The sequence below is a fragment of the Lolium rigidum genome, chromosome 4, assembly GCF_022539505.1.
Source record: "Lolium rigidum isolate FL_2022 chromosome 4, APGP_CSIRO_Lrig_0.1, whole genome shotgun sequence".
NCBI lineage: Eukaryota > Viridiplantae > Streptophyta > Magnoliopsida > Poales > Poaceae > Lolium > Lolium rigidum.
This window is the reverse complement of record NC_061511.1, coordinates 123461696-123469747: the sequence shown is the minus strand read 5'-3', so window position 1 is coordinate 123469747 and position 8052 is coordinate 123461696. Positions and strand designations below refer to the sequence as shown.

Sequence of the window (8052 nt, the reverse complement as noted above, 5' to 3'; positions counted from 1 at the left end):
CCGAGCTTGACCGTCAGAAGGTTGCCGAAGTGGAACGGCGCCGCGACGGTTGCGGCTGGACGACGAGGCACCCCCAAGGTCCGCCGAGGAGAACATGCTCCCGGCGGGAAGAGTTCCCATGGAGGACAGCGTAGATGCGCCGATGGTCGAGGCGAGAGGGCCCCGAGGCTGGATGGCGAGGAGATCGCGCCAGTAGTCGACGGAGAGAGAGCGCCGGTGGTGGACGGCGAAGAGAGCGCACCAACGGTGGACGGTAGAGACAGAGTCCCGTCGGTGGCCATGGTGAACGTCCCAGCGGTGCTTTGTTGGAGGACACCGGTGGTGGCGTCGGTGAAGCTAGCGGAAGTCATGAACGCGGCGGCGGCGGCTACCAGATTGGATCGGCGGCGGCGGCGCACGCGTGCTCTGATACCATGTAAAACCTAACCCTAGTATGGAAAGGTTGGAGAGAGAATCAGCACAACGTAACAACGTACGTGGCTGGTTGTATATATTTATAGATTGAAGAGTTTACATGAGATTACAATACAGGGGTATATACGTAAATACACTGTCTAACAGTTGTTCTCCCACATCCCCCAACCATCCACCACGCCCAGCAATTAGATCCTAAAATTACATTGTAACTTAACAATTACATACGCAAGCCAAATCCCGTAGCATAATTTGCTCCTGAAATCTATTTCTTGCCTAATTTATCTTTTAGACCACAACATCGGATAATCAGATGATGGGATCTGGAGACTAATTGCCGGCTTGCTCGACTCGCCCGCCGTTCATTCACGCGCATCACACGGTCCACATTCCGTTGTTCTCCCACATCCACCACGCCATCAATTAGATCCTAAAATTACGTTGTAACTTAACAGCTACATACGCAAGCCAAATCCCGTAGCATAATTTGCTCCTGAAATCTATTTCTTGCCTAATTTATTTTTTAGACCACAACATCGGATAATCAGATGATGGGATCTGGAGACTAATTGTCGGCTTGCTCGACTCGCCCGCTGTCGGCTTGGATGTTGTTGCATCGGAGAGGTCGTGGGTTCCATCGTTCCCACACTGGTGACATCTAGGTGGAAGGCCCTTGCGTGACCATGAGGACAACTGCCGCGTCCGCCAGAACCACTCCCGCGTCCATCGCATGGTGTGCCGTCGAAGATTCGCATGGCATACACGACAAACGATTTCAGGTAAGAGGCTATCTATGGAGTGCGCGGCGCCTAAGGCTTCTAGGGCGAAGCCGTCCATGGCGTGCGTGACGGCGCCTTCAACAGCGTTTGCGGCGGCGCCCTGGACGCCGCGGCAAGGTATTCCCGGTAGTGTACGAGGACGTCCTGGTTGGCGCTTCAATGACCTCGACGATGTGCGTGGAGTCATGGAGAGGTCGTCTTCCCGGTATCCCGAGCGAGCACAACATCCTCCTCCAAGACAAGAATATCCTTTTTCTGATTCAACATTTTCTGTTTCTTCTAGGGCGTCCTGGGCGTGCACAACGGTTCCCTCTGGTTCCTTATATCACAAGGAATTGTCAGCATAACTAATGGTGAGTTTTTTGGGTCAAGTTTCTCACTTCTGGACGCAAGAGCTTGAACTTCTACATTTATCTTTGCAATGTAAAGTTTGTTTGTATGAGTTTGAGTGTTCCCATGTTGATGTTCTACAAAGAAAAGAAAAACTACGCCCACAGTTCTTGTGGTGCTGAATTGGTATTTTTTTCTATCAATTTTCCATAAGTTTACCAATGAATATAGTTTTTGAGCGTTTGATTGGGAAGATACTCGAATATTAACTTCTTAATTGCTGCTATAAAAATAGCGGCAATCAGCTAAGCAATATGTTTGTCCTACGGGCTGGTGAAATTTCTATCAGTCAAGCAAGATGCATTTGGTGCGATTTGTAGAAATTGGAACTTTTCAAGGTATGCACGCCACATACCGATCTATGAATTCGGGTTGCCTGCAGTTTGTCTGGTTGTCTCATATCTTGAATATTACAATTGTGCTACATGGTGTCGTGCTGCAGGTGTCCGGTGGGGAACACGCCACCGTTCTTCAAAGTGGAGGCCAATGCACATTATATTGAGTTGTAGTAGCTCATATAGTTGTCCAATTGATCAAGGTATGTCCGCAACCACCTATACACATATTTATACCATTCATTTTGAGAAGCAACACCCCGGACTACAAAATTGCAACATGACCAGTTGTCGAAGTGAATAGGCCACATTCCATATTCATGTCAATTTTAGGTGGAGGTATGTGTTTCCCTGCCAAAGCTACGCCATTGAGTAAGATGTCGTAATGAAAAACATGACAACGGGGAAGGAAACTAGATCCATATTTTTCATAGGTAGAAGAGTGAGGCATCAAGAACACGACTGCAATTTTCGAACCTTTGAGAGTTGCTTGCACAAGCACGCTGCTTACCGCTCGATTTAGCATTTGAGGCATGCAGATTGCTTCTTCACTTGATCAGAGCATTTGAAGCATCATATTTTCTTTGATTCAGCAACCATATATATAGTGCATGCAATTGAAGTATAATAATAGTTCATGCATATAAAATCATATGTGCCATTAGCTGATTACCGAAATGCAGAGAGCTATTGTTTTAGTAAGAGAATGAGACATGCTACCCTAGCTGCGTACACTGTTCCCACATATTTAGCAGAATGATGGTGTGATTGATGCATATTTAAGAGGTAATGTAGCATCAATTTGTATGAGAAGAAATTGTCCTATCTTGTTTGGATCATGTACGCCTATGAGATGGATTTCTTTAGAAATGTACTTGATTCTATTTGCGGGGACTTTGTTTGATGTGATAAGATAGATTTGGAGATCTTGATTGAACGCATATGCCAATTCGTGCAGGTTAAGAGGGCTTGAACGAATTATATGCCAATAGAATATAGAAGAAGCTTCACTATTAGAGCGACAAGGAGGTGACACATTCTTATCAGCCTTGCCTAGAAGAGATTTAGGCAAAACTAAGTTGTTTTTAGTACTTTTTTTTAGTGAGATGAGCAACACTAGCGAGGTACGTACATAACAGTGTGAAGAGTATCTTTTGATTAGTTGATTTCTTTTTCTTTGTGTGGTAGATATGGCACTCTATTTTGGAACTTCTGGTTTCCATCAAGTTTGAGAGCTCAATCAATCCTCCAGGTCAGGTAGATCGACTCATCCTTTCTAGCTTAGTGATTATATTTGTTTTGGAAATAATATTTTATTAACCATTGAACATTTTTGTGGCAGAACATTTTAAGCATAGATGGAGAAATGGGTAATATAATTTTGAGCTTTTTTTATTTGGCTTCATTCGTATTTGTTGAGAACTTCCTTGCATATATAGTGGTTTTGGGACTTCCAGAGAAGTGAACCACCTAGGCTTCACCCACGGAAGAGTTAGGACTCAGATTGGAGGTGACCTTGCATTATTGCTAGGATAGATGCAACAATCATTACCTCAAAAAATCATCATTACCTCAAAAAAATCCTTGTGAGCTGATTACTAATAAATTTTATTAATGATTATGAAGACGTGCATTGCACGTGCCCGCTTACTAGTAGAGAGAAAAAAGAAGAAGCGAGAATCGACACTTTGTCCCTCACGACCGCGACGGCGGCGACGCGAACGGAGGAGCGCTGGCGATCGCTTCGGGACGATGGCGTCCGCCCGACCAACTAGAGAGAGGAGCTGCTCTAGTCCTCGTCGCCCTTTCTCAACGCCCACACCGCCACGGAGCCCGGGCCGAAGACAAGGCGCTCGATCTGGAACCTCCAGATCTCCTGCATCTCCCCCTTCGCCGCGTCCGACGCCGGCTGCTAGAAGGTAAGGTGCTCTCCTCCTTCGCCTACCCTTCCCGTCTTCTCGTACCGTTGGGGCTGCTCGTGTTCGAAGGTTCAGGGCGTCAGCATGTTCGTGTTCTTCGATCTAGGAGATGTTGAGCTTGTGTTAGGATCTGGTCTTGAGGTGGTGCACGGCGGTGACATGGATTTTTTATTAGGAGCCGGCAGTGGCTTGCTATTTGCTAATTAGGAGCCGGTTAGATGCAGAGATGTTTCTTTCTTGATTTTGTGATGAACTGGGAAGATGAAAGCTATACCGTGGACTCAATGAGCCATGGAATTTGTGTATGTGTTACTTCAAATTAGTCATCAGCATTCAGGTTTATAAGTATATGACATGCGAGTGCCTTTGATTTCATCGATGAACCTTTTCGTGTATTATCCATCGCTTAGAATTTTGCCTTACGCGTGTGCTAAGCAAAGAAAGGGGTACAAATGGTGTACTACCAAACTGACAGAGAAAAGAAATCGATGGGTAACTTATACATTTCAGAGCAACCTCTTTGCATGTTCTATTAATAAAGTCATAACTGAAAAATTATATTCTCATCTATTGGCATCTTGACTTTGTTGTACTTAAATACATAAATCAAAAGCTCTCCATAAGTTTTTCCATATGATCTCAAATAGAGGCGGAATGCCAACATTGTGCTACTCCTCACTGTCTCTTTGTTGGTTCCTTCGCCAGGTTAAAAGGATCTTGATTTCTGGCATTTTCTTGTTTTTTCCTCTGTTCAAATTCATCCTTTTAGTTCATACAAAAGAAAAAAGAAACTTTGTTTTCTATTGAAAAAAAGCTTACCATGACATTGCAGGATGATACTTCAATGAGTAATTTTGGAGCAACCTATTTCAGTATTTTATCCAGATGCCATTTTTTTTCTAAATATTCATTAAAATGTCAAATTCATTCCAAGAATATAGATATTTCCATCCCATCTCAACACCAAACTTGCAGTTGGGATCCTGCATCATACACCACACAACATGTGTCTGCTACACTATTTTCAGAATATGTTTTGTTTTATTCTGAAGCCGTTTTCTCCCTAAGTTGTTAGATTCCATATCAGGATTAATAAATATAGAGTTTGCATTCAATCAGCAGGGAAATTATTTTCCTCTTAACTCATGTATATGTACCTGCTTTTTCTAACCCTGTGTTGTCAATTTCAATTCATCAGGTGTCTAATGTCTCCCTGAATGGGTTGCCATCCTTCTCAAAATCAACGGAGAGACCAGAGGCGGCAGCCATGGCAGTCCCAGACATGTTCCTCTCATCCCCCGTGATCGACGAGCCCTGCCCTGGTGCCCCGAGAGCCAACAGCTGTGCTATCACGGACGCCGGAGAGCAGCAGCGGCAGCAGTCGCGGTAGACGGGGTGGTGCTGGTCGAGGTTAAGAGCCATCAGGTTTGTTCCTAACTGCCTTCTCTTTTAATTTCAGTTATCTGATCCATTTACACCACACCAACTACTGTGATCATCATAATTGAACATTGGAGCATTGACCAAGTGCACAAACTGTTCTACGGAAATACAGGTTACACACGCGACGAACATCTGACAGTGATCGGCAGCACCACTCTGCCGGCGTGTGGCCAGAGCAGTACAGCACGTCGCAGAACAACACGTCGCAATCCGGCTCGCCCCAGGGACCCCTGCAGCTCACCATGTCGAGCCAGGCGGCGTGGCCAGCGGCAGTACCGTGTTTGCTCCTCGCCGGCTACGAGAAATTGAACAAAACATGCAATTGTAAAGTACACGTTTGTGCCTGTGTGTGATGATGAACTGTTCGAATTTACTATGTTTATAGAAAAGTAGAAGTGTAGTTTTGTACGCTGATGAATTAGTGTTTAGTGGAAAAGCACAATGGTAATTCATGCATGCTAGTGTGCAATTGTCTACCTTTTCCTGTAAAACCAACCGTACAACGGTACAAACCTAGCTTCAGCAGGGATTAACCGAACAGCTGAAAAGTAGCGTTTTGCGGAAGGGATTAGTGGGGGTATGGGTGGACCGTGGGGGTTCACCCAGATACTCGAGCGAGGCCTAAAGCCCCGTAGGCCCTCCTCCTATTCCCCCCTTTTCCCCGCACGCACGCCACCAGGCTGCCGCCAAAAGCTCGCCGGAGTAGCTGCCGGCGGCGATGGCCGGCTGGTCCGCAGGAGGCCACGCCGCCGACGCTCCCGAGCCCGCCGCGACGCGCTGCACACCGTCTGCCACCTTGCTGCCGCCGGGAACCGCCGAACCGCCACCGCCGCCACATCCTGGCCGCGCCGGCCAACTCTCCTCGCCGCCGCCACGTCGCCGCCACGCGCGCCACGCGCGCGCCACGCGTGCGCCACGTCGCCGCCACATGAGCACCCTGTTTTTCCCTATTCTTATTTTCCATCTCCGCAATAAATCTGGCCGTCCATTTAAGTTAGATCCAACGGCTTATAGAGCTGATCCGCGCGAAGAGGTATCGGCCAATAGTAGAGCGCCACGTGTCAGGGACACACACTAGTTTTCGTTTTAACAGCAATTCGGTAGTTCGCGCTTCGTAAAAATCATAGCCGGAGTTCTGTATGTCCAAAAATTACAAATAATATATCATTGGAATCCAAAAAATATAAGGAACATTTTGGAACAATAAAATGTGGACTTACAGAAGTTTGAGATTCATCCATAATTAAATGCCTAATTAGAGTACCGTGTCCATAAAAAGATACCTTTTCGAGTGATTCCTTTTGCATATGCAAATGGAATTCTCTATCCAGTAGTACCAAAACAATCATTTTCCTACTGTACCAAAACACCTTTTTCAATTAATGGTAGTTGCCCTTCGCTAGTGCGACATGGAAGGTTCGCGATAATTGAACTAACTCTAAAACTTGACCATGTCGTCATGCATATAGTGACAACCAGAGAACAATAAATGGTGCACTTGTGTAAATCTCATATACATCTCATATATATGGTTGTACATTTGTGTTGTGTTTATGGTGCTATGTATGTATGCTTGTAGATTGCGTGATAGCTGCAACCTTTGTGACTGTGAAGATTGCAACTCCTCCCTTTGAGAAAGGCAAGTGACAAACACCAAAAGTCCCAGTTTTAATTCTTGCACTGTAGTGTTTTATAGTAGACATGTATAGGGTTTATGCTTTTTGCCTGCTATTAAATCCTAGTAGTTTAGCTACACCACTCCTAGACTCTCTTAGCCGCCATTAAATTTAGTTGTTACCAACTATGCCATGGAAAAGTTTTTGATAGTGGTTAAGGAAAAACAACTAAGTTTAATGAATTACCTGGGTGAATGGTGGAGTTATGGAGAGGGTGCCTGTATCAGGGGGCAAGACCCTGGTGCTAGTGCACACTTGCGGAAAGTCACCCAGGCTTAAAGTGATTGTAGACAACCTTGCTCATTAGCTTTCCGTACAACCACATGCTACTATGGCTCTGGCTTGACAAAGTATGTTGTATGAACCCGGATCCTAGGGGTCAGGTGGTGGTAGAGGTGGATACTGTAGGTGGAACGGGACCCTTAGGGAATGGTTCGGGTGATTACACGCAGAAGGTCTCGGCCACAGTCTACACCTGTCCTTAAGCAAAATGTGCATCGAGGTAGAAGGATTGACCTGGCCATGTGGGTAAAGGTGTACAACCTCTCGAGAGTGTAAAATCTAAGTACTTAGCCATGTCCCCGGTTATGGACAACATGAGCGAACTGACAAGTCACTTGTTTGAAGATCTCCTCATCCCAATTTCTTAAATAAAATCTGGATGGGTGAACAAGGGTAGGAAGGTACATTGGGGCTTTACCAATGTTACTGTTAGTTGGTACATTTGGGTTTTACCAATGTTACTGTTAATTAGATTGAAAGAAAATGTTTTGATAAAGAAGAAAGTCCACTTTTGGTTCTTGAATTCTAGTGAAAGTTCTCTTTTGGTCCTAGAACTTCTATCTGGTTTAAAATGAACCTTAAACTCTCAGAATCATTCACTTTTAGTCCTTACCCCGATTGAGCTAGGCAAATATCTGCCATAGGTGCCCAAAAACTCAAGGTAACGGTGCAAGGGTAGAAAAACGGGACGATGTTGATAAGCAAACAAGGAGACCTTTGTGGCGCAACCCTTCATGTGAATTAGAAGGGAGAGAAATCAAGCGAGAGACTCGGTTCAGGGACCCAAAGGTTTGTTGTTTTTTGCATTGTGACG

The 8052-nt window shown here is 45.3% G+C and overlaps 1 pseudogene; it reads left to right on the top strand.

Annotated features, from left to right (window-relative positions):
- Positions 1–1249: 1249 nt before the first annotated feature.
- On the top strand, positions 1250–5756 carry LOC124647473 (annotated as a pseudogene).
- Positions 5757–8052: the final 2296 nt, after the last annotated feature.